The sequence below is a fragment of the Mustelus asterias genome, chromosome 8, assembly GCF_964213995.1.
Source record: "Mustelus asterias chromosome 8, sMusAst1.hap1.1, whole genome shotgun sequence".
Taxonomy (NCBI): Eukaryota; Metazoa; Chordata; class Chondrichthyes; order Carcharhiniformes; family Triakidae; genus Mustelus; species Mustelus asterias.
The window spans coordinates 27,846,726-27,871,639 of record NC_135808.1 but is presented as its reverse complement, the minus strand read 5'-3'; the positions used below and the strand labels follow the sequence as shown (position 1 = coordinate 27,871,639).

Genomic DNA, 24,914 nt, shown 5'->3' with positions numbered 1-24,914 from the left:
CTCGCTAATGTTCTTCAGAGATGGAGATCCGCCATCCCGACCTAGTCTGGACTACACGTGACTCACCCACAGCAACGTGATCGACTCTTCACTGTCACTTATTTGTAAAGTAATTAGAGATGGGAAACCGATGTTGACCTTGCGAGCGGCGCCCGTGTCCCATGAAATAATGACATTAAAATAATTACTCTACATCTCAGTCCTAAAAGATATGCCATCATACTGATATTGGGGCCCAATGTTATAGACTTTGAAAACAGCGCAACAATCGATGGAGTGCCTTCTGATCTTTGCAGTTATCAATAAGATGGACTCTCATTCTTCCAAACTCCAGCGAAAATTTTCCAAATGTCATTTATCATTCATCATACGACAAATTCCCCATTCGAGGGACGAATTTAATGAATCTCCAATGTTCCGCCTCCAATGCTAATATATACTCTCTTGCGTGTGCTGACGAAAACTTCCCGTGTTATTCCAAAAGTTGCAGCTCTAAAATCCAATACAAGCGGATAAATCCGATTTGTTTTAGAACTCTTATAATATTTGCCTTCCTAATTGCATCTTGCGCCTGATTGCTGACTTCCTGCCTTCCTTGTACCAGTGCACCTACGTCTCTTTGAACATCGAACTTAAAAGTTTACCTCGACTGAATAAAAAGGTTTTGTTTTTGTATGCTTACGACCAACGTGAATGAGTTCACACTTCTCTACATTGTGCTCCATCCGTCATTTTTAACGACTCCCTGAAACATTCACGATCGACGAACAGTCGCTCATTGCCCTCCCGACAGTTTAACTTTCTGCCTATCTTGGGATTATTTACCGAAATATGAGACAATAAATTGGAAAACATTGACAATACGGTGGAAGAAATGCTGTAATCAAAAGGCGATTATCTCAGTGTTGGATGCAGAAGGGTGTATAGTGCCGAATGGAAAGATGATTAATTTTCCTCGACGTGCGTTCAGTTTTACTAGATCAGCATGCCACGGACAGAAAGCTCTGCTTGGGAGTTTTGTGTGGAATTAAAGTAAGGGCGTTGCCAAATTTGGGATGATGTTTGCAGTCGGAAAAGCATTTGATCTCGTCGATATAGCAGGTGATATGTGAGAACAGAATGGCAACTTATAAGAACAACAAATAAATCGCTGTTTCACTTGGAAGGGGTGTTTGGAAAAATGATTCTTGATTTTTAAACACGTGTAGTTAAACACGTGTAGTTAAACTAAACTCTGAACATTGGGCATATGGAGCGGAAAACCTTTCATCCCATCTATACCTTTTAAAATAATTCATAAATGGTGTTGCGCCTCCATGTCAGTCATCCCTAAGTTTTTACTTTGGACTGCTCAACATAGAATTCTATTGCATTCTGAACAAGGTGCTTTGATTGCGAATCTCCCTTTCTGAACTCGACTCTGAGCCGAACGTTGTTTCTCGGAACTGTAACTTCCAGTCCAATGCACCTGCGGAACAGATGGTATGGTGAACACACGTCTATTTATTTTTGTCATTATCTGAATGTTTCTGTGCATCTATCTATCTATCTATCTATCTATCTATCTATCTATCTATCTATCTATCTATCTATCTATCTATCTATCTATCTATCTATCTATCTATCTATCTATCGAGCTCTCTATCTATCTATCTATCTATCTATCTATCTATCTATCTATCTATCTATCTATCTATCTATCTATCTATCTATCTATCTATCTATCTATCTATCTATCTATCTATCTATCCATCTATCCATCTATCTATCCATCTGTCTATCCATCTGTCTGTCTGTCTATCTATCTATCTATCTATCTATCTATCTATCTATCTATCTATCTATCTATCTATCTATCTATGTCTGGTTGTCCGTCTTTCTCTGACAGACACACTCACTCATTCCTTTCTCTGCTTCTTCATCTCGCTATCTTTCTCTCGTTTCTGACTGCTTGAGCGCTTTGCGACTGGACAGATTGCATTTATCTTAGATTCCTTAGGGCGGCACGGTAGCACACTGGTTAGCACTGCTGCTTCACAGCTCCAGACACCTGGGTCCGATTCCGGATTGGGTCACTGTCTGTATGGATTTCGCACATTTTCCTCGTGTTTGCGTGGTTTTCCTCCGGGTGCTCCGGCTTTCTCCCACAGTCCAAAGATGTGCGGGTTAGGTTGACTCGCCAAGCTAAAAATTGCTCTGAGTGTCCTGGGATGTGCAGTTTAGAGGAATTTGTGGGTAAATTTGTCGCGGCATGGGGCGAGGGCCTGGGTGGGATTGAGGTCGGTGCAGAGCCGATGGGCTGAATGGCCTCTTTCTGCACTGTCGGGTTTCTAAGATTCCTCACAGTTTCAGACCAATCATCCCGTTTATTGCGTGCAGAGGAGAGAAGGAATGGAGAGTCTGCAGGATGTGGTGTCACAGAGAGTGAGGGGGTAACGAACGTTGAACTTAAAATAAGATACGTCCATTCAAATCTGATGGCAGCAGGGAAGAAACTGTTCTTGAGTCTGTTGGCACATGAGCTCAGCAGTTTGCATATTTTCCCGCCCGAAGAAAGTGGAAGAGTATATGTTCGGGTGCGTGGAATTCTTGATTGTGATGGGTACTGTTCATAGGCCACGGAAAGTATCGACGGAGTCAATGGATAGGCGGCTTGTTTGCGTGGTGGACTGGGCTCCATTCACAAATGCTTTTTCGTTTGTCGCGTCCTGGTTAGAGCAGGAGCTATTCCAAGCTATTTTCTGTTGTGCATCTGTAAAAACTGGTGAGAGTCGGAGGCGACCTGCCCACGTTCCTTTGCCTCCTGATAAAGTACAGGCGTTGGTGGGCTTTCTTACCTACGGTCCGCTTGTAGCGGCCAGGATATGTTGTTGGTGATCTGGACACCGAGAAACCTGAAGCTCTGGAGAATTTCCACTTCATGGCCGTTGATGTGGACAACGGCATGTCCTCCTGAAATCAATGACTGCCTCCTTCGTTTTACTGACATGAAGGAAGCGATTACCGTCACCGCACCTTTTCACCAGATTCTCTGTCCCTTTTCTGCACTCCGTCTCATCCTTGGGCAAATCAAGCCTGTCGCTCTCAGATTTAAATATACTCACCCTTTCACCGCTAAAATCCATCCGGCTGGTATGTGTGAATATATGTATATGAGAATACAATACATTTATGTGTGTGTATTTAAAACATACAGACTGCTGAATAAACATTTCTCCGCATGTCCTTTCTTTCCAACCTCCAGTAAAAAAGCTCGTTTTATTCACTCGCTTCTTGTTGAATCGTCCTTTTTATCGTTCATTTCATGTCATGTGAGCTATCAGCAGCACAAATGCAAATATTTTGTTCTACCGATAAAGTCTTAATAATTGCGACTTTCTTTTTTATGTTCTCATGAAAGCCTGGGATAATTGAGGCAAGAGAGATTTTCGATTTATCGCAAACTGCTTGGAATACTCGGTTTCAGAGGATTTCGGTACCCCCAACAGCGTGGGCGCGGTGGCCAAGTGGCAAGGCGTTGGTCTCGTAAACCAAAAATCACGGGTTCCACTGCCGTTCGTGCCTGAATGCATTTGCAGCGTCAATTGATTTACGTCTTTCCCCCTGTACCAACCATTCCCAGCTATACTCTGCGTTGTTTTTATTTGTCTCTGCCAGATGCGATACGCTAATGACAATGAAGAATTAGAATGAATATCGATGAAGTGAGCAAACTCGCCCACTCAAACATTAATTGATGTTCCATTAATTTGGCTGCCATCAGGGCTGCACCTGCCCTTTATCACTGACAATGTTTACCTCACATTTTGCTGGTTGTGGGCGTCGGTGTTGTTCCAGCCAATCTTTATATATATTTTTTTCTTTCCCAATTTGTTTACTTCCAGGCTACAATATACAACATACAATGCTCACCTTCAAATCTACTCCGCGGATGGCACTTATGACCTTTCTGTGGTCAAGGGAACAAAGCAGCACACCGTACACAACGTGCAGTCTTCCCAAATGTCGACAAATGGACGCATGACTACAATACGCCAGTCCTGATGTCCTCCTTCTAAAAAGGCGGACATTCCATCAACGTCTCTAATAATTTACTGCACCTGCATGAGGGGATTAGTGAATTCAGTACATGGCGCATCTACTCTGGCCGATTTATTAGAAACAACGAACAAAGAACAATACAGCACAGGAACAGACCCTTCGGCCCTCCAAGCACGTGCCGCTCCATGGTCCAAACTAGACCATTATTTTGTATCCCTCCATTCCCACTCCGTTCATATGGCTATCTAGATAAGTCTTAAACGTTCCCAGTGTGTCCGCCTCCACCACCTTGCCTGGCAGCGCATTCCAGGCCCCCACCACCCTCTGTGTAAAATATGTCCTTCTGATCTCTGTGTTAAACCAACCACCCCCTCTTCACCTTGAACCTATGACCCCTCGTGAACGTCACCACCGACCTGGGGAAAATCTTCCCACCTTTCACCCTATCTATGCCTTTCATAATTTTATACACTTCTATTAAGTCTCCCCTCATCCTCCGTCTTTCCAGGGAGAACAACCCCAGTTTACCCAATCTCTCCTCATAACTAATCCCCTCCATACCAGGCAACATCCTGGAAATGCAGTATTCCGAAAGGGTGGATGTCAGCATATTTTCCACGAAATTACATTGCTGCACTATTGAATTGGAAACTGACTTGTGAACATGAGTGTTCGGATACTTTTGCGCCGTTTTTTCTCGGCATCAAAGGAAAGCAGAAAACAGAGTGCGAAAGAAAGCATGAATGGGGCAAAATGTGAACGCTCGGCGTGGGCTCGAACCACCATCCTTTCAGTAAACAGCCGAACGCGCTAACCGATTGCGGCACAGAGACAACACATCAGCTCCGCCTGCAGTAAATGACTGAAGTAAAATTATTATCGCGTTTCTGAACATTGAAATTGCCCTGAACACATTCCGACCTTTCAATCCTCACGGGCAGCAAGAGCTCCCCTTTCAGACTCAAAATCCTTCTTCATTTCAACAATTCCTTCCCATTTGATTCTTGAGATACCGCAAACGACGGACAGGTGATTTGATTCGTTCTCAGCGAGGCACCGTGCCCTTTATTCTCTCTCATCTCATTTCGCGAATTCTTTCTCAACAGTCATCAGCTGGTCATTGGGTTCCCAGTGCCGCTCATTTCCCACTTTCTCCACCCGACTCACAATCTTTTCCAAGGCTTTGCCAAATCTTGCTCAGTGCTCCCACGTCCAGCCTGAGGAAACACAGCTTTCAGGAGAGACAAGAGACAAGGGAATAATTCTCAAGGTGAAGGAGGGTTTTGCTGCAGGCTCCCAAACAATTCCGGCTGAATTGTTGGAGATGCTGATAGAGCAAATATGGAGCGGATGTCTTTTCTCAGAAAAGGCAGTCAGACGGAAGATGACGGTTTTGACAATTCTTGAATACATAAATTCGCATCCAGAGTGTGAGGTGAGAAGATTTTCGTCTGCACACCGCGTGCTCGCACAATCACCAGTGATCTATTTCGTGAAGTGAAGACAGTGTGCGGGGTTTCATTTCAGCCAGCCGAACAGGCAAGTTCGATGTGTTCTGAAACACGACACAACTCACCTATCGTCGGCCGGTGCCTCGCCTTGACTTTCGTGCACATACTCTGCTGGGAAAGAAATTAAGCATTGTGTTCCCAGTGCAAGTACAGTTGCTGCGCCGCGGTAATATGATCGTAATTTCGGAACCCACTTCGAAATACTATTTTCCCGCTGCAGGTGAAAAAGCGTCTGGAATGAGACGGTTGACTGTTGCTTGTTGGTTCATTTTGACTGTTGACTGTTTCATTTCTGGACACTGAAACAAGGGGATAAACAGACGCTCCGGAAAGAAACTATCAATGGATTATGTCTTCAATAGGAGAGAATGATTACGCGTAAAAATTGATTGCCTCAAAGCGTCATTTCGAGAATGGCACTTCAAAACACAAGTTGCCGTAACTCGGATTCGAACCGAGGTTGCTGCGGCCACAACGCAAAGTACTAATCACTATACGATCACGGCCTCCCATGCGAAGAACAAATGGTGCAAGCAGTTAGACATGGCAATATTGTCAGTCTTTTCAACTGGAACCAACGCATGTCTCCTCAGATCAGAATGTCATTCCGGATAACAACACTTTCAAATGTCCCATTGTTCTGTGCAGTATTAGAATGTTCTTCTTTATATAAGTCGAGAAACATTGCTGGTGACCCGCAATACCAAACACTTCTGCTCCCTTCAATTTTCCTCCGTGGATGGCACTTGTGATGTTTCTGTGGTCAACAGAACAAGCAGCACACCGGACAGGAAGTGCAGTCTTTCCAAGTTTCGACAAATTGATGCATGACTGCTCTACTCCTTGTGGAAAGGCGGACATTGCATCAACTTCTCTATCAATTTGCTGTACCTGCATGAGAGCATTTAGTGAATGACGTACATCGACTGGAGAATCTACAGTGGTTGATTAATTGCCATTGTTAAGTATTGAGGACATTTGTTGATTCTGTGAAAATGTTCACCTGTTAAGAAAATTGATTCCATCTGCCGTACTCCTGGCCACTGAGCCAATGTTTTTTTTGAAATGCAGTTTTCAGAAAGGGTGGATGTCAGTATATTTTCCACGAAATTACATTGCTGCACTATTGAATTGGAAACTGACTTGTCAACATGAGTGCTCGGATCCTTTTGCGCCGTTTTTTCTCGGCAACAAAGGACAGCATACAACAGAGTGCGAAAGAAAGCATGAATGGGGCAAAACGTGAACGCTCGGCGTCTCTGGGTGGGCTCGAACCACCATCCTTTCGGTTAACAGCCGAACGCGCTAACCGATTGCACCACAGAGACAACACAGCAGCTCCGCCTTCAGTAAATGACTGAAGTAAAATTATTATCGCGTTTCTGAACATTGAAATTGCCTGAACACATTCCGACCTTTCAATCCTCACGGGCAGCAAGAGCTCCCCTTTCAGACTCAAAATCCTTCTTCATTTCAACAATTCCTTCCCATTTGATTCTTGAGATACCGCAAACGACGGACAGGTGATTTGATTCGTTCTCAGCGGGGCACCGTGCCCTTCATTCTCTCTCATCTCATTTCGCGAATTCTTTCTCAACATTCATCAGCTGGTCATTGGGTTCCCAGTGCCGCTCATTTCCCACTTTCTCCACCCGACTCACAATCTTTTCCAAGGTTTTGCCAAATCTTGCTCAGTGCTCCCACGTCCAGCCTGAGGAAACACAGCTTTCAGGAGAGACAAGAGACAAGGGAATAATTCTCAAGGTGAAGGAGGGTTTTGCTGCAGGCTCCCAAACAATTCCGGCTGAATTGTTGGAGATGCTGATAGAGCAAATATGGAGCGGATGTCTTTTCTCAGAAAAGGCAGTCAGTCGGAAGAAGACGTTTTTGACAATTCTTGAATACATAAATTCGCATCCAGAGTGTGAGGTGAGAAGATTTTCGTCTGCACACCGCGTGCTCGCACAATCACCAGTGATCTATTTCGTGAAGTGAAGACAGTGTGCGGGGTTTCATTTCAGCCAGCCGAACAGGCAAGTTCGATGTGTTCTGAAAAACCTCACAACCCACCTATCGTCGGCCGGTGCCTCGCCTTGACTTTCGTGCACATACTCTGCTGGGAAAGAAATTAAGCATTGTGTTCCCAGTGCAAGTACAGTTGCTGCGCCGCGGTAATATGATCGTAATTTCGGAACCCACTTCGAAATACTATTTTCCCGCTGCAGGTGAAAAAGCGTCTGGAATGAGACGGTTGACTGTTGCTTGTTGGTTCATTTTGACTGTTGACTGTTTCATTTCTAGACACTGAAACAAGGGGATGAACAGACGCTCCGGAAAGAAACTATCAATGGATTATGTCTTCAATAGGAGAGAATGTTTACGCGTAAAAATTGATTGCCTCAAAGCGTCATTTCGAGAATGGCACTTCAAAACACCAGTTGCCGTAACTCGGATTCGAACCGAGGTTGCTGCGGCCACAACGCAGAGTACTAACCACTATACGATCACGGCCTCCCGTGCGAAGGACCGATGGTACAAGCAGTTAGACATGGCAATATTGTCTGTCTTTTCAACTGGAACCAACGCATGTCTCCTCAGATCAGAATGTCATTCCGGATGCCAACACTTTCAAATGTCCCATTGTTCTGTGCAGTATTAGAATATTCTTCTTTATATAAGTCGAGAAACATTGCTGGTGACCCGCAATACCAAACACTTCTGCTCCCTTCAATTTTCCTCCGTGGATGGCACTTGTGATGTTTCTGTTGTCAACAGAACAAGCAGCACACCGGACAGGACGTGCAGTCTTTCCAAGTTTCGACAAATTGATGCATGACTGCTCTACTCCTGTACTGGTGCACTCCTTGTGGAAAGGCGGACATTGCATCAACTTCTCTATCAATTTGCTGTACCTGCATGAGAGCATTTAGTGAATGACGTACATCGACTGGAGAATCTACTGTGGTTGATTAATTGCCATTAAGTATTGAGGACATTTGTTGATTCTGTGAAAATGTTCACCTGTTAAGAAAATTGATTCCATCTGCCGTACTCCTGGCCACTGAGCCAATGTTTTTTTCGAAATGCAGTTTTCAGAAAGGGTGGATGTCAGTATATTTTCCACGAAATTACATTGCTGCACTATTGAATTGGAAACTGACTTGTCAACATGAGTGCTCGGATCCTTTTGCGCCGTTTTTTCTCGGCAACAAAGGACAGCATACAACAGAGTGCGAAAGAAAGCATGAATGGGGCAAAACGTGAACGCTCGGCGTCTCTGGGTGGGATCGAACCACCATCCTTTCGGTTAACAGCCGAACGCGCTAACCGATTGCGCCACAGAGACAACACAGCAGCTCCGCCTTCAGTAAATGACTGAAGTAAAATTATTATCGCGTTTCTGAACATTGAAATTGCCTGAACACATTCCGACCTTTCAATCCTCACGGGCAGCAAGAGCTCCCCTTTCAGACTCAAAATCCTTCTTCATTTCAACAATTCCTTCCCATTTGATTCTTGAGATACCGCAAACGACGGACAGGTGATTTGATTCGTTCTCAGCGAGGCACCGTGCCCTTCATTCTCTCTCATCTCATTTCGCGAATTCTTTCTCAACATTCATCAGCTGGTCATTGGGTTCCCAGTGCCGCTCATTTCCCACTTTCTCCACCCGACTCACAATCTTTTCCAAGGTTTTGCCAAATCTTGCTCAGTGCTCCCACGTCCAGCCTGAGGAAACACAGCTTTCAGGAGAGACAAGAGACAAGGGAATAATTCTCAAGGTGAAGGAGGGTTTTGCTGCAGGCTCCCAAACAATTCCGGCTGAATTGTTGGAGATGCTGATAGAGCAAATATGGAGCGGATGTCTTTTCTCAGAAAAGGCAGTCAGTCGGAAGAAGACGGTTTTGACAATTCTTGAATACATAAATTCGCATCCAGAGTGTGAGGTGAGAAGATTTTCGTCTGCACACCGCGTGCTCGCACAATCACCAGTGATCTATTTCGTGAAGTGAAGACAGTGTGCGGGGTTTCATTTCAGCCAGCCGAACAGGCAAGTTCGATGTGTTCTGAAACACGACACAACTCACCTATCGTCGGCCGGTGCCTCGCCTTGACTTTCGTGCACATACTCTGCTGGGAAAGAAATTAAGCATTGTGTTCCCAGTGCAAGTACAGTTGCTGCGCCGCGGTAATATGATCGTAATTTCGGAACCCACTTCGAAATACTATTTTCCCGCTGCAGGTGAAAAAGCGTCTGGAATGAGACGGTTGACTGTTGCTTGTTGGTTCATTTTGACTGTTGACTGTTTCATTTCTGGACACTGAAACAAGGGGATAAACAGACGCTCCGGAAAGAAACTATCAATGGATTATGTCTTCAATAGGAGAGAATGATTACGCGTAAAAATTGATTGCCTCAAAGCGTCATTTCGAGAATGGCACTTCAAAACACAAGTTGCCGTAACTCGGATTCGAACCGAGGTTGCTGCGGCCACAACGCAAAGTACTAATCACTATACGATCACGGCCTCCCATGCGAAGAACAAATGGTGCAAGCAGTTAGACATGGCAATATTGTCAGTCTTTTCAACTGGAACCAACGCATGTCTCCTCAGATCAGAATGTCATTCCGGATAACAACACTTTCAAATGTCCCATTGTTCTGTGCAGTATTAGAATGTTCTTCTTTATATAAGTCGAGAAACATTGCTGGTGACCCGCAATACCAAACACTTCTGCTCCCTTCAATTTTCCTCCGTGGATGGCACTTGTGATGTTTCTGTGGTCAACAGAACAAGCAGCACACCGGACAGGACGTGCAGTCTTTCCAAGTTTCGACAAATTGATGCATGACTGCTCTACTCCTTGTGGAAAGGCGGACATTGCATCAACTTCTCTATCAATTTGCTGTACCTGCATGAGAGCATTTAGTGAATGACGTACATCGACTGGAGAATCTACTGTGGTTGATTAATTGCCATTGTTAAGTATTGAGGACATTTGTTGATTCTGTGAAAATGTTCACCTGTTAAGAAAATTGATTCCATCTGCCGTACTCCTGGCCACTGAGCCAATGTTTTTTTTGAAATGCAGTTTTCAGAAAGGGTGGATGTCAGTATATTTTCCACGAAATTACATTGCTGCACTATTGAATTGGAAACTGACTTGTCAACATGAGTGCTCGGATCCTTTTGCGCCGTTTTTTCTCGGCAACAAAGGACAGCATACAACAGAGTGCGAAAGAAAGCATGAATGGGGCAAAACGTGAACGCTCGGCGTCTCTGGGTGGGCTCGAACCACCATCCTTTCGGTTAACAGCCGAACGCGCTAACCGATTGCGCCACAGAGACAACACAGCAGCTCCGCCTTCAGTAAATGACTGAAGTAAAATTATTATCGCGTTTCTGAACATTGAAATTGCCTGAACACATTCCGACCTTTCAATCCTCACGGGCAGCAAGAGCTCCCCTTTCAGACTCAAAATCCTTCTTCATTTCAACAATTCCTTCCCATTTGATTCTTGAGATACCGCAAACGACGGACAGGTGATTTGATTCGTTCTCAGCGGGGCACCGTGCCCTTCATTCTCTCTCATCTCATTTCGCGAATTCTTTCTCAACATTCATCAGCTGGTCATTGGGTTCCCAGTGCCGCTCATTTCCCACTTTCTCCACCCGACTCACAATCTTTTCCAAGGTTTTGCCAAATCTTGCTCAGTGCTCCCACGTCCAGCCTGAGGAAACACAGCTTTCAGGAGAGACAAGAGACAAGGGAATAATTCTCAAGGTGAAGGAGGGTTTTGCTGCAGGCTCCCAAACAATTCCGGCTGAATTGTTGGAGATGCTGATAGAGCAAATATGGAGCGGATGTCTTTTCTCAGAAAAGGCAGTCAGTCGGAAGATGACGGTTTTGACAATTCTTGAATACATAAATTCGCATCCAGAGTGCGAGGTGAGAAGATTTTCGTCTGCACACCGCGTGCTCGCACAATCACCAGTGATCTATTTCGTGAAGTGAAGACAGTGTGCGGGGTTTCATTTCAGCCAGCCGAACAGGCAAGTTCGATGTGTTCTGAAAAACCTCACAACCCACCTATCGTCGGCCGGTGCCTCGCCTTGACTTTCGTGCACATACTCTGCTGGGAAAGAAATTAAGCATTGTGTTCCCAGTGCAAGTACAGTTGCTGCGCCGCGGTAATATGATCGTAATTTCGGAACCCACTTCGAAATACTATTTTCCCGCTGCAGGTGAAAAAGCGTCTGGAATGAGACGGTTGACTGTTGCTTGTTGGTTCATTTTGACTGTTGACTGTTTCATTTCTAGACACTGAAACAAGGGAATAAACAGACGCTCCGGAAAGAAACTATCAATGGATTATGTCTTCAATAGGAGAGAATGTTTACGCGTAAAAATTGATTGCCTCAAAGCGTCATTTCGAGAATGGCACTTCAAAACACAAGTTGCCGTAACTCGGATTCGAACCGAGGTTGCTGCGGCCACAACGCAGAGTACTAACCACTATACGATCACGGCCTCCCGTGCGAAGGACCGATGGTACAAGCAGTTAGACATGGCAATATTGTCTGTCTTTTCAACTGGAACCAACGCATGTCTCCTCAGATCAGAATGTCATTCCGGATGCCAACACTTTCAAATGTCCCATTGTTCTGTGCAGTATTAGAATATTCTTCTTTATATAAGTCGAGAAACATTGCTGGTGACCCGCAATACCAAACACTTCTGCTCCCTTCAATTTTCCTCCGTGGATGGCACTTGTGATGTTTCTGTTGTCAACAGAACAAGCAGCACACCGGACAGGACGTGCAGGCTTTCCAAGTTTCGACAAATTGATGCATGACTGCTCTACTCCTGTACTGGTGCACTCCTTGTGGAAAGGCGGACATTGCATCAACTTCTCTATCAATTTGCTGTACCTGCATGAGAGCATTTAGTGAATGACGTACATCGACTGGAGAATCTACTGTGGTTGATTAATTGCCATTAAGTATTGAGGACATTTGTTGATTCTGTGAAAATGTTCACCTGTTAAGAAAATTGATTCCATCTGCCGTACTCCTGGCCACTGAGCCAATGTTTTTTTCGAAATGCAGTTTTCAGAAAGGGTGGATGTCAGTATATTTTCCACGAAATTACATTGCTGCACTATTGAATTGGAAACTGACTTGTCAACATGAGTGCTCGGATCCTTTTGCGCCGTTTTTTCTCGGCAACAAAGGACAGCATACAACAGAGTGCGAAAGAAAGCATGAATGGGGCAAAACGTGAACGCTCGGCGTCTCTGGGTGGGCTCGAACCACCATCCTTTCGGTTAACAGCCGAACGCGCTAACCGATTGCGCCACAGAGACAACACAGCAGCTCCGCCTTCAGTAAATGACTGAAGTAAAATTATTATCGCGTTTCTGAACATTGAAATTGCCTGAACACATTCCGACCTTTCAATCCTCACGGGCAGCAAGAGCTCCCCTTTCAGACTCAAAATCCTTCTTCATTTCAACAATTCCTTCCCATTTGATTCTTGAGATACCGCAAACGACGGACAGGTGATTTGATTCGTTCTCAGCGAGGCACCGTGCCCTTCATTCTCTCTCATCTCATTTCGCGAATTCTTTCTCAACATTCATCAGCTGGTCATTGGGTTCCCAGTGCCGCTCATTTCCCACTTTCTCCACCCGACTCACAATCTTTTCCAAGGTTTTGCCAAATCTTGCTCAGTGCTCCCACGTCCAGCCTGAGGAAACACAGCTTTCAGGAGAGACAAGAGACAAGGGAATAATTCTCAAGGTGAAGGAGGGTTTTGCTGCAGGCTCCCAAACAATTCCGGCTGAATTGTTGGAGATGCTGATAGAGCAAATATGGAGCGGATGTCTTTTCTCAGAAAAGGCAGTCAGTCGGAAGAAGACGGTTTTGACAATTCTTGAATACATAAATTCGCATCCAGAGTGTGAGGTGAGAAGATTTTCGTCTGCACACCGCGTGCTCGCACAATCACCAGTGATCTATTTCGTGAAGTGAAGACAGTGTGCGGGGTTTCATTTCAGCCAGCCGAACAGGCAAGTTCGATGTGTTCTGAAACACGACACAACTCACCTATCGTCGGCCGGTGCCTCGCCTTGACTTTCGTGCACATACTCTGCTGGGAAAGAAATTAAGCATTGTGTTCCCAGTGCAAGTACAGTTGCTGCGCCGCGGTAATATGATCGTAATTTCGGAACCCACTTCGAAATACTATTTTCCCGCTGCAGGTGAAAAAGCGTCTGGAATGAGACGGTTGACTGTTGCTTGTTGGTTCATTTTGACTGTTGACTGTTTCATTTCTGGACACTGAAACAAGGGGATAAACAGACGCTCCGGAAAGAAACTATCAATGGATTATGTCTTCAATAGGAGAGAATGATTACGCGTAAAAATTGATTGCCTCAAAGCGTCATTTCGAGAATGGCACTTCAAAACACAAGTTGCCGTAACTCGGATTCGAACCGAGGTTGCTGCGGCCACAACGCAAAGTACTAATCACTATACGATCACGGCCTCCCATGCGAAGAACAAATGGTGCAAGCAGTTAGACATGGCAATATTGTCAGTCTTTTCAACTGGAACCAACGCATGTCTCCTCAGATCAGAATGTCATTCCGGATAACAACACTTTCAAATGTCCCATTGTTCTGTGCAGTATTAGAATGTTCTTCTTTATATAAGTCGAGAAACATTGCTGGTGACCCGCAATACCAAACACTTCTGCTCCCTTCAATTTTCCTCCGTGGATGGCACTTGTGATGTTTCTGTGGTCAACAGAACAAGCAGCACACCGGACAGGAAGTGCAGTCTTTCCAAGTTTCGACAAATTGATGCATGACTGCTCTACTCCTTGTGGAAAGGCGGACATTGCATCAACTTCTCTATCAATTTGCTGTACCTGCATGAGAGCATTTAGTGAATGACGTACATCGACTGGAGAATCTACAGTGGTTGATTAATTGCCATTGTTAAGTATTGAGGACATTTGTTGATTCTGTGAAAATGTTCACCTGTTAAGAAAATTGATTCCATCTGCCGTACTCCTGGCCACTGAGCCAATGTTTTTTTTGAAATGCAGTTTTCAGAAAGGGTGGATGTCAGTATATTTTCCACGAAATTACATTGCTGCACTATTGAATTGGAAACTGACTTGTCAACATGAGTGCTCGGATCCTTTTGCGCCGTTTTTTCTCGGCAACAAAGGACAGCATACAACAGAGTGCGAAAGAATGCATGAATGGGGCAAAACGTGAACGCTCGGCGTCTCTGGGTGGGCTCGAACGACCATCCTTTCGGTTAACACCCGAACGCGCCAACCGATTGCGCCACAGAGACAACACAGCAGCTCAGCCTTCAGTAAATGACTGAAGTAAAATTATTATCGCGTTTCTGAACATTGAAATTGCCTGAACACATTCCGACCTTTCAATCCTCACGGGCAGCAAGAGCTCCCCTTTCAGACTCAAAATCCTTCTTCATTTCAACAATTCCTTCCCATTTGATTCTTGAGATACCGCAAACGACGGACAGGTGATTTGATTCGTTCTCAGCGAGGCACCGTGCCCTTCATTCTCTCTCATCTCATTTCGCGAATTCTTTCTCAACATTCATCAGCTGGTCATTGGGTTCCCAGTGCCGCTCATTTCCCACTTTCTCCACCCGACTCACAATCTTTTCCAAGGTTTTGCCAAATCTTGCTCAGTGCTCCCACGTCCAGCCTGAGGAAACACAGCTTTCAGGAGAGACAAGAGACAAGGGAATAATTCTCAAGGTGAAGGAGGGTTTTGCTGCAGGCTCCCAAACAATTCCGGCTGAATTGTTGGAGATGCTGATAGAGCAAATATGGAGCGGATGTCTTTTCTCAGAAACGGCAGTCAGTCGGAAGATGACGGTTTTGACAATTCTTGAATACATAAATTCGCATCCAGAGTGTGAGGTGAGAAGATTTTCGTCTGCACACCGCGTGCTCGCACAATCACCAGTGATCTATTTCGTGAAGTGAAGACAGTGTGCGGGGTTTCATTTCAGCCAGCCGAACAGGCAAGTTCGATGTGTTCTGAAAAACGACACAACTCACCTATCGTCGGCCGGTGCCTCGCCTTGACTTTCGTGCACATACTCTGCTGGGAAAGAAATTAAGCATTGTGTTCCCAGTGCAAGTACAGTTGCTGCGCCGCGGTAATATGATCGTAATTTCGGAACCCACTTCGAAATACTATTTTCCCGCTGCAGGTGAAAAAGCGTCTGGAATGAGACGGTTGACTGTTGCTTGTTGGTTCATTTTGACTGTTGACTGTTTCATTTCTAGACACTGAAACAAGGGAATAAACAGACGCTCCGGAAAGAAACTATCAATGGATTATGTCTTCAATAGGAGAGAATGTTTACGCGTAAAAATTGATTGCCTCAAAGCGTCATTTCGAGAATGGCACTTCAAAACACAAGTTGCCGTAACTCGGATTCGAACCGAGGTTGCTGCGGCCACAACGCAGAGTACTAACCACTATACGATCACGGCCTCCCGTGCGAAGGACCGATGGGACAAGCAGTTAGACATGGCAATATTGTCTGTCTTTTCAACTGGAACCAACGCATGTCTCCTCAGATCAGAATGTCATTCCGGATGCCAACACTTTCAAATGTCCCATTGTTCTGTGCAGTATTAGAATATTCTTCTTTATATAAGTCGAGAAACATTGCTGGTGACCCGCAATACCAAACACTTCTGCTCCCTTCAATTTTCCTCCGTGGATGGCACTTGTGATGTTTCTGTTGTCAACAGAACAAGCAGCACACCGGACAGGACGTGCAGTCTTTCCAAGTTTCGACAAATTGATGCATGAATGCTCTACTCCTGTACTGGTGCACTCCTTGTGGAAAGCCGGACATTGCATCAACTTCTCTATCAATTTGCTGTACCTGCATGAGAGCATTTAGTGAATGACGTACATCGACTGGAGAATCTACTGTGGTTGATTAATTGCCATTGTTAAGTATTGAGGACATTTGTTGATTCTGTGAAAATGTTCACCTGTTAAGAAAATTGATTCCATCTGCCGTACTCCTGGCCACTGAGCCAATGTTTTTTTTGAAATGCAGTTTTCAGAAAGGGTGGATGTCAGTATATTTTCCACGAAATTACATTGCTGCACTATTGAATTGGAAACTGACTTGTCAACATGAGTGCTCGGATCCTTTTGCGCCGTTTTTTCTCGGCAACAAAGGACAGCATACAACAGAGTGCGAAAGAAAGCATGAATGGGGCAAAACGTGAACGCTCGGCGTCTCTGGGTGGGCTCGAACCACCATCCTTTCGGTTAACAGCCGAACGCGCTAACCGATTGCGCCACAGAGACAACACAGCAGCTCCGCCTTCAGTAAATGACTGAAGTAAAATTATTATCGCGTTTCTGAACATTGAAATTGCCTGAACACATTCCGACCTTTCAATCCTCACGGGCAGCAAGAGCTCCCCTTTCAGACTCAAAATCCTTCTTCATTTCAACAATTCCTTCCCATTTGATTCTTGAGATACCGCAAACGACGGACAGGTGATTTGATTCGTTCTCAGCGGGGCACCGTGCCCTTCATTCTCTCTCATCTCATTTCGCGAATTCTTTCTCAACATTCATCAGCTGGTCATTGGGTTCCCAGTGCCGCTCATTTCCCACTTTCTCCACCCGACTCACAATCTTTTCCAAGGTTTTGCCAAATCTTGCTCAGTGCTCCCACGTCCAGCCTGAGGAAACACAGCTTTCAGGAGAGACAAGAGACAAGGGAATAATTCTCAAGGTGAAGGAGGGTTTTGCTGCAGGCTCCCAAACAATTCCGGCTGAATTGTTGGAGATGCTGATAGAGCAAATATGGAGCGGATGTCTTTTCTCAGAAAAGGCAGTCAGTCGGAAGAAGACGTTTTTGACAATTCTTGAATACATAAATTCGCATCCAGAGTGTGAGGTGAGAAGATTTTCGTCTGCACACCGCGTGCTCGCACAATCACCAGTGATCTATTTCGTGAAGTGAAGACAGTGTGCGGGGTTTCATTTCAGCCAGCCGAACAGGCAAGTTCGATGTGTTCTGAAAAACCTCACAACCCACCTATCGTCGGCCGGTGCCTCGCCTTGACTTTCGTGCACATACTCTGCTGGGAAAGAAATTAAGCATTGTGTTCCCAGTGCAAGTACAGTTGCTGCGCCGCGGTAATATGATCGTAATTTCGGAACCCACTTCGAAATACTATTTTCCCGCTGCAGGTGAAAAAGCGTCTGGAATGAGACGGTTGACTGTTGCTTGTTGGTTCATTTTGACTGTTGACTGTTTCATTTCTAGACACTGAAACAAGGGAATAAACAGACGCTCCGGAAAGAAACTATCAATGGATTATGTCTTCAATAGGAGAGAATGTTTACGCGTAAAAATTGATTGCCTCAAAGCGTCATTTCGAGAATGGCACTTCAAAACACAAGTTGCCGTAACTCGGATTCGAACCGAGGTTGCTGCGGCCACAACGCAGAGTACTAACCACTATACGATCACGGCCTCCCGTGCGAAGGACCGATGGTACAAGCAGTTAGACATGGCAATATTGTCTGTCTTTTCAACTGGAACCAACGCATGTCTCCTCAGATCAGAATGTCATTCCGGATGCCAACACTTTCAAATGTCCCATTGTTCTGTGCAGTATTAGAATATTCTTCTTTATATAAGTCGAGAAACATTGCTGGTGACCCGCAATACCAAACACTTCTGCTCCCTTCAATTTTCCTCCGTGGATGGCACTTGTGATGTTTCTGTTGTCAACAGAACAAGCAGCACACCGGACAGGACGTGCAGTCTTTCCAAGTTTCGACAAATTGATGCATGACTGCTCTACTCCTGTACTGGTGCACTCCTTGTGGAAAGGCGGACATTGCATCAACTTCTCTATCAATTTGCTGTACCTGCATGAGAGCATTTAGTGAATGACGTACATCGACTGGAGAATCTACTGTGGTTGATTAATTGCCATTAAGTATTGAGGACATTTGTTGATTCTGTGAAAATGTTCACCTGTTAAGAAAATTGATTCCATCTGCCGTACTCCTGGCCACTGAGCCAATGTTTTTTGTGAAATGCAGTTTTCAGAAAGGGTGGATGTCAGTATATTTTCCACGAAATTACATTGCTGCACTATTGAATTGGAAACTGACTTGTCAACATGAGTGCTCGGATCCTTTTGCGCCGTTTTTTCTCGGCAACAAAGGACAGCAGACAACAGAGTGCGAAAGAAAGCATGAATGGGGCAAAATGTGAACGCTCGGCGTCTCTGGGTGGGCTCGAACCACCATCCTTTCGGTTAACAGCCGAACGCGCTAACCGATTGCGCCACAGAGACAACACAGCAGCTCCGCCTTCAGTAAATGACTGAAGTAAAATTATTATCGCGTTTCTGAACATTGAAATTGCCCTGAACACATTCCGACCTTTCAATCCTCATGGGCAGCAAGAGCTCCCCTTTCAGACTCAAAATCCTTCTTCATTTCAACAATTCCTTCCCATTTGATTCTTGAGATACCGCAAACGACGGACAGGTGATTTGATTTGTTCTCAGCGAGGCACCGTGCCCTTCATTCTCTCTCTCTCATTTCGTGAATTCTTTCTCAACATTCATCAGCTGGTCATTGGGTTCCCAGTGCCGCTCATTTCCCACTTTCTCCACCCGACTCACAACCTTTTACAAGGTTTTGCCAAATCTTGCTCAGTGCTCCCACGTCCAGCCTGAGGAAACACAGCTTTCAGGAGAGACAAGAGACAAGGGAATAATTCTCAAGGTGAAGGAGGGTTTTGCTGCAGGCTCCCAAACAATTCCGGCTGAATTGTTGGAGATGCTGATAGAGCAAATATGGAGCGGATGTCTTTTCTCAGAAAAGGCAGTCAGTCGGAAGAAGACGGTTTTGACAATTCTTGAATACATAAATTCGCATCCAGAGTGTGAGGTGAGAAGATTTTCGTCTGCACACCGCGTGCTCGCACAATCACCAGTGATCTATTTCGTGAAGTGAAGACAGTGTGCGGGGTTTCATTTCAGCCAGCCGAACAGGCAAGTTCGATGTGTTCTGAAAAACCTCACAACGCACCTATCGTCGGCCGGTGCCTCGCCTTGACTTTCGTGCACATACTCTGCTGGGAAAGAAATTAAGCATTGTGTTCCCAGTGCAAGTACAGTTGCTGCGCCGCGGTAATATGATCGTAATTTCGGAACCCACTTCGAAATACTATTTTCCTGCTGCAGGTGAAAAAGCGTCTGGAATGAGACGGTTGACTGTTGCATGTTGGTTCATTTTGACTGTTGACTGTTTCATTTCTGGATACTGAAACAAGGGGATAAACAGACTCACAACCTTTTACAAGGTTTTGCCAAATCTTGCTCAGTGCTCCCACGTCCAGCCTGAGGAAACACAGCTTTCAGGAGAGACAAGAGACAAGGGAATAATTCTCAAGGTGAAGGAGGGTTTTGCTGCAGGCTCCCAAACAATTCCGGCTGAATTGTTGGAGATGCTGATAGAGCAAATATGGAGCGGATGTCTTTGCTCAGAAAAGGCAGTCAGTCGGAAGATGACGGTTTTGACAATTCCTGAATACATAAATTCGCATCCAGAGTGTGAGGTGAGAAGATTTTCGTCTGCACACCGCGTGCTCGCACAATCACCAGTGATCTATTTCGTGAAGTGAGGACAGTGTGCGGGGTTTCATTTCAGCCAGCCGAACAGGCAAGTTCGATGTGTTCTGAAAAACCTCACAACCCACCTATCGTCGGCCGGTGCCTCGTCTTGACTTTCGTGCACATACTCTGCTGGGAAAGAAATTAAGCATTGTGTTCCCAGTGCAAGTACAGTTGCTGCGCCGCGGTAATATGATCGTAATTTCGGAACCCACTTCGAAATACTATTTTCCCGCTGCAGGTGAAAAAGCGTCTGGAATGAGACGGTTGAGTGTTTCTTGTTGGTTCATTTTGACTGTTGACTGTTTCATTTCTGGACACTGAAACAAGGGGATAAACAGACGCTCCGGAAAGAAACTATCAATGGATTATGTCTTCAATAGGAGAGAATGTTTACGCGTAAAAATTGATTGCCTCAAAGCGTCATTTCGAGAATAGCACTTCAAAACACCAGTTGCCGTAACTCGGATTCGAACCGAGGTTGCTGCGGCCACAACGCAGAGTACTAACCACTATACGATCACGGCCTCCCACGCGAAGGACCGATGGTGCAAGCAGTTAGACATGGCAATATTGTCTGTCTTTTCAACTGGAACCAACGCATGTCTCCTCAGATCAGAATGTCATTCCGGATGCCAACACTTTCAAATGTCCCATTGTTCTGTGCAGTATTAGAATATTCTTCTTTATATAAGTCGAGAAACATTGCTGGTGACCCGCAATACCAAACACTTCTGCTCCCTTCAATTTTCCTCCGTGGATGGCACTTGTGATGTTTCTGTTGTCAACAGAACAAGCAGCACACCGGACAGGACGTGCAGTCTTTCCAAGTTTCGACAAATTGATGCATGAATGCTCTACTCCTGTACTGGTGCACTCCTTGTGGAAAGGCGGACATTGCATCAACTTCTCTATCAATTTGCTGTACCTGCATGAGAGCATTTAGTGAATGACGTACATCGACTGGAGAATCTACTGTGGTTGATTAATTGCCATTGTTAAGTATTGAGGACATTTGTTGATTCTGTGAAAATGTTCACCTGTTAAGAAAATTGATTCCATCTGCCGTACTCCTGGCCACTGAGCCAATGTTTTTTTTGAAATGCAGTTTTCAGAAAGGGTGGATGTCAGTATATTTTCCACGAAATTACATTGCTGCACTATTGAATTGGAAACTGACTTGTCAACATGAGTGCTCGGATCCTTTTGCGCCGTTTTTTCTCGGCAACAAAGGACAGCATACAACAGAGTGCGAAAGAAAGCATGAATGGGGCAAAACGTGAACGCTCGGCGTCTCTGGGTGGGCTCGAACCACCATCCTTTCGGTTAACAGCCGAACGCGCTAACCGATTGCGCCACAGAGACAACACAGCAGCTCCGCCTTCAGTAAATGACTGAAGTAAAATTATTATCGCGTTTCTGAACATTGAAATTGCCTGAACACATTCCGACCTTTCAATCCTCACGGGCAGCAAGAGCTCCCCTTTCAGACTCAAAATCCTTCTTCATTTCAACAATTCCTTCCCATTTGATTCTTGAGATACCGCAAACGACGGACAGGTGATTTGATTCGTTCTCAGCGGGGCACCGTGCCCTTCATTCTCTCTCATCTCATTTCGCGAATTCTTTCTCAACATTCATCAGCTGGTCATTGGGTTCCCAGTGCCGCTCATTTCCCACTTTCTCCACCCGACTCACAATCTTTTCCAAGGTTTTGCCAAATCTTGCTCAGTGCTCCCACGTCCAGCCTGAGGAAACACAGCTTTCAGGAGACAAGGGAATAATTCTCAAGGTGAAGGAGGGTTTTGCTGCAGGCTCCCAAACAATTCCGGCTGAATTGTTGGAGATGCTGATAGAGCAAATATGGAGCGGATGTCTTTTCTCAGAAAAGGCAGTCAGTCGGAAGAAGACGTTTTTGACAATTCTTGAATACATAAATTCGCATCCAGAGTGTGAGGTGAGAAGATTTTCGTCTGCACACCGCGTGCTCGCACAATCACCAGTGATCTATTTCGTGAAGTGAAGACAGTGTGCGGGGTTTCATTTCAGCCAGCCGAACAGGCAAGTTCGATGTGTTCTGAAAAACCTCACAACCCACCTATCGTCGGCCGGTGCCTCGCCTTGACTTTCGTGCACATACTCTGCTGGGAAAGAAATTAAGCATTGTGTTCCCAGTGCAAGTACAGTTGCTGCGCCGCGGTAATATGATCGTAATTTCGGAACCCACTTCGAAATACTATTTTCCCGCTGCAGGTGAAAAAGCGTCTGGAATGAGACGGTTGACTGTTGCTTGTTGGTTCATTTTGACTGTTGACTGTTTCATTTCTAGACACTGAAACAAGGGAATAAACAGACGCTCCGGAAAGAAACTATCAATGGATTATGTCTTCAATAGGAGAGAATGTTTACGCGTAAAAATTGATTGCCTCAAAGCGTCATTTCGAGAATGGCACTTCAAAACACAAGTTGCCGTAACTCGAATTCGAACCGAGGTTGCTGCGGCCACAACGCAGAGTACTAACCACTATACGATCACGGCCTCCCGTGCGAAGGACCGATGGTACAAGCAGTTAGACATGGCAATATTGTCTGTCTTTTCAACTGGAACCAACGCATGTCTCCTCAGATCAGAATGTCATTCCGGATGCCAACACTTTCAAATGTCCCATTGTTCTGTGCAGTATTAGAATATTCTTCTTTATATAAGTCGAGAAACATTGCTGGTGACCCGCAATACCAAACACTTCTGCTCCCTTCAATTTTCCTCCGTGGATGGCACTTGTGATGTTTCTGTTGTCAACAGAACAAGCAGCACACCGGACAGGACGTGCAGTCTTTCCAAGTTTCGACAAATTGATGCATGAATGCTCTACTCCTGTACTGGTGCACTCCTTGTGGAAAGGCGGACATTGCATCAACTTCTCTATCAATTTGCTGTACCTGCATGAGAGCATTTAGTGAATGACGTTCATCGACTGGAGAATCTACTGTGGTTGATTAATTGCCATTATTAAGTATTGAGGTCATTTGTTGATTCTGTGAAAATGTTCACCTGTTAAGAAAATTGATTCCATCTGCCGTACTCCTGGCCACTGAGCCAATGTTTTTTTCGAAATGCAGTTTTCAGAAAGGGTGGATGTCAGTATATTTTCAACGAAATTACATTGCTGCACTATTGAATTGGAAACTGACTTGTCAACATGAGTGCTCGGATCCTTTTGCGCCGTTTTTTCTCGGCAACAAAGGACAGCATACAACAGATTGCGAAAGAAAGCATGAATGGGGCAGAAGGTGAACGCTCGGCGTCTTTATCCACCATCCTTTCGGTTAACAGCCGAACGCGCTAACCGATTGCGCCACAGAGACAACACGTCAGCTTAACCTTCAGTAAATGACTGAAGTAAAATTATTATCGCGTTTCTGAACGTTGAAATTGCCTGAACACATTCCGACCTTTCAATCCTCACGGGCTGCAAGAGCTCCCCTTTCAGACACAAAATCCTTCTTCATTTCAACAATTCCTTCCCATTTGATTCTTGAGATACCCCAAACGACGGACAGGTGATTTGATTCGTTCTCAGCGAGGCACCGTGCCCTTCATTCTCTCTCATCTCATTTCGCGAATTCTTTCTCAACATTCATCAGCTGGTCATTGGGTTCCCAGTGCCGCTCATTTCCCACTTTCTCCACCCGACTCACAATCTTTTCCAAGGTTTTGCCAAATCTTGCTCAGTGCTCCCACGTCCAGCCTGAGGAAACACAGCTTTCAGGAGAGACAAGAGACAACGGAATAATTCTCAAGGTGAAGGAGGGTTATGCTGCAGGCTCCCAAACAATTCCGGCTGAATTGTTGGAGATGCTGATAGAGCAAATATGGAGCGGATGTCTTTTCTCAGAAAAGGCAGTCAGTCGGAAGATGACGGTTTTGACAATTCTTGAAAACATAAATTCGCATCCAGAGTGTGAGGTGAGAAGATTTTCGTCTGCACACCGCGTGCTCGCACAATCACCAGTGATCTATTTCGTGAAGTGAGGACAGTGTGCGGGGTTTCATTTCAGCCAGCCGAACAGGCAAGTTCGATGTGTTCTGAAAAACCTCACAACCCACCTATCGTCGGCCGGTGCCTCGCCTTGACTTTCGTGCACATACTCTGCTGGGAAAGAAATTAAGCATTGTGTTCCCAGTGCAAGTACAGTTGCTGCGCCGCGGTAATATGATCGTAATTTCGGAACCCGCTTCGAAATACTATTTTCCCGCTGCAGGTGAAAAAGCGTCTTGAATTAGACGGTTGAGTGTTGCCTGTTGGTTCAGTTGGACTGTTGACTGTTTCATTTCTGGACACTGAAACAAGGGGATAAACAGACGCTCCGGAAAGAAACTATCAATGGATTATGTCTTCAATAGGAGAGAATGTTTACGCGTAAAAATTGATTGCCTCAAAGCGTCATTTCGAGAATGGCACTTCAAAACACCAGTTGCCGTAACTCGGATTCGAACCGAGGTTGCTGCGGCCACAACGCAGAGTATTAACCACTATACGATCACGGCCTCCCATGCGAAGGACCGATGGTGCAAGCAGTTAGACATGGCAATATTGTCTGTCTTTTCAACTGGAACCAACG

General features: G+C 45.2%; 13 non-coding genes across 13 annotated transcripts; all 13 read right to left on the bottom strand.

The window, feature by feature from the left end:
• Positions 1 to 6,806: 6,806 nt before the first annotated feature.
• On the bottom strand, positions 6,807 to 6,880 carry trnan-guu (transfer RNA asparagine (anticodon GUU)). Its single transcript has one exon. It is a non-coding gene; the product is annotated as a tRNA-Asn (tRNA).
• Positions 6,881 to 7,991: 1,111 nt separating this feature from the next.
• trnah-gug (transfer RNA histidin (anticodon GUG)) lies at positions 7,992 to 8,063 on the bottom strand. Its single transcript has one exon. It is a non-coding gene; the product is annotated as a tRNA-His (tRNA).
• A 761-nt stretch (positions 8,064 to 8,824) lies between these two features.
• trnan-guu (transfer RNA asparagine (anticodon GUU)) lies at positions 8,825 to 8,898 on the bottom strand. Its single transcript has one exon. It is a non-coding gene; the product is annotated as a tRNA-Asn (tRNA).
• A 1,931-nt stretch (positions 8,899 to 10,829) lies between these two features.
• Positions 10,830 to 10,903, bottom strand: trnan-guu (transfer RNA asparagine (anticodon GUU)). The gene has a single exon. It is a non-coding gene; the product is annotated as a tRNA-Asn (tRNA).
• Positions 10,904 to 12,014: 1,111 nt separating this feature from the next.
• On the bottom strand, positions 12,015 to 12,086 carry trnah-gug (transfer RNA histidin (anticodon GUG)). Its single transcript has one exon. It is a non-coding gene; the product is annotated as a tRNA-His (tRNA).
• A 761-nt stretch (positions 12,087 to 12,847) lies between these two features.
• On the bottom strand, positions 12,848 to 12,921 carry trnan-guu (transfer RNA asparagine (anticodon GUU)). Its single transcript has one exon. It is a non-coding gene; the product is annotated as a tRNA-Asn (tRNA).
• Positions 12,922 to 16,037: 3,116 nt separating this feature from the next.
• trnah-gug (transfer RNA histidin (anticodon GUG)) lies at positions 16,038 to 16,109 on the bottom strand. Its single transcript has one exon. It is a non-coding gene; the product is annotated as a tRNA-His (tRNA).
• A 764-nt stretch (positions 16,110 to 16,873) lies between these two features.
• trnan-guu (transfer RNA asparagine (anticodon GUU)) lies at positions 16,874 to 16,947 on the bottom strand. Its single transcript has one exon. It is a non-coding gene; the product is annotated as a tRNA-Asn (tRNA).
• A 1,111-nt stretch (positions 16,948 to 18,058) lies between these two features.
• Positions 18,059 to 18,130, bottom strand: trnah-gug (transfer RNA histidin (anticodon GUG)). Its single transcript has one exon. It is a non-coding gene; the product is annotated as a tRNA-His (tRNA).
• A 761-nt stretch (positions 18,131 to 18,891) lies between these two features.
• trnan-guu (transfer RNA asparagine (anticodon GUU)) lies at positions 18,892 to 18,965 on the bottom strand. The gene has a single exon. It is a non-coding gene; the product is annotated as a tRNA-Asn (tRNA).
• Positions 18,966 to 20,746: 1,781 nt separating this feature from the next.
• Positions 20,747 to 20,818, bottom strand: trnah-gug (transfer RNA histidin (anticodon GUG)). Its single transcript has one exon. It is a non-coding gene; the product is annotated as a tRNA-His (tRNA).
• Positions 20,819 to 21,582: 764 nt separating this feature from the next.
• Positions 21,583 to 21,656, bottom strand: trnan-guu (transfer RNA asparagine (anticodon GUU)). Its single transcript has one exon. It is a non-coding gene; the product is annotated as a tRNA-Asn (tRNA).
• Positions 21,657 to 24,768: 3,112 nt separating this feature from the next.
• trnah-gug (transfer RNA histidin (anticodon GUG)) lies at positions 24,769 to 24,840 on the bottom strand. Its single transcript has one exon. It is a non-coding gene; the product is annotated as a tRNA-His (tRNA).
• Positions 24,841 to 24,914: the final 74 nt, after the last annotated feature.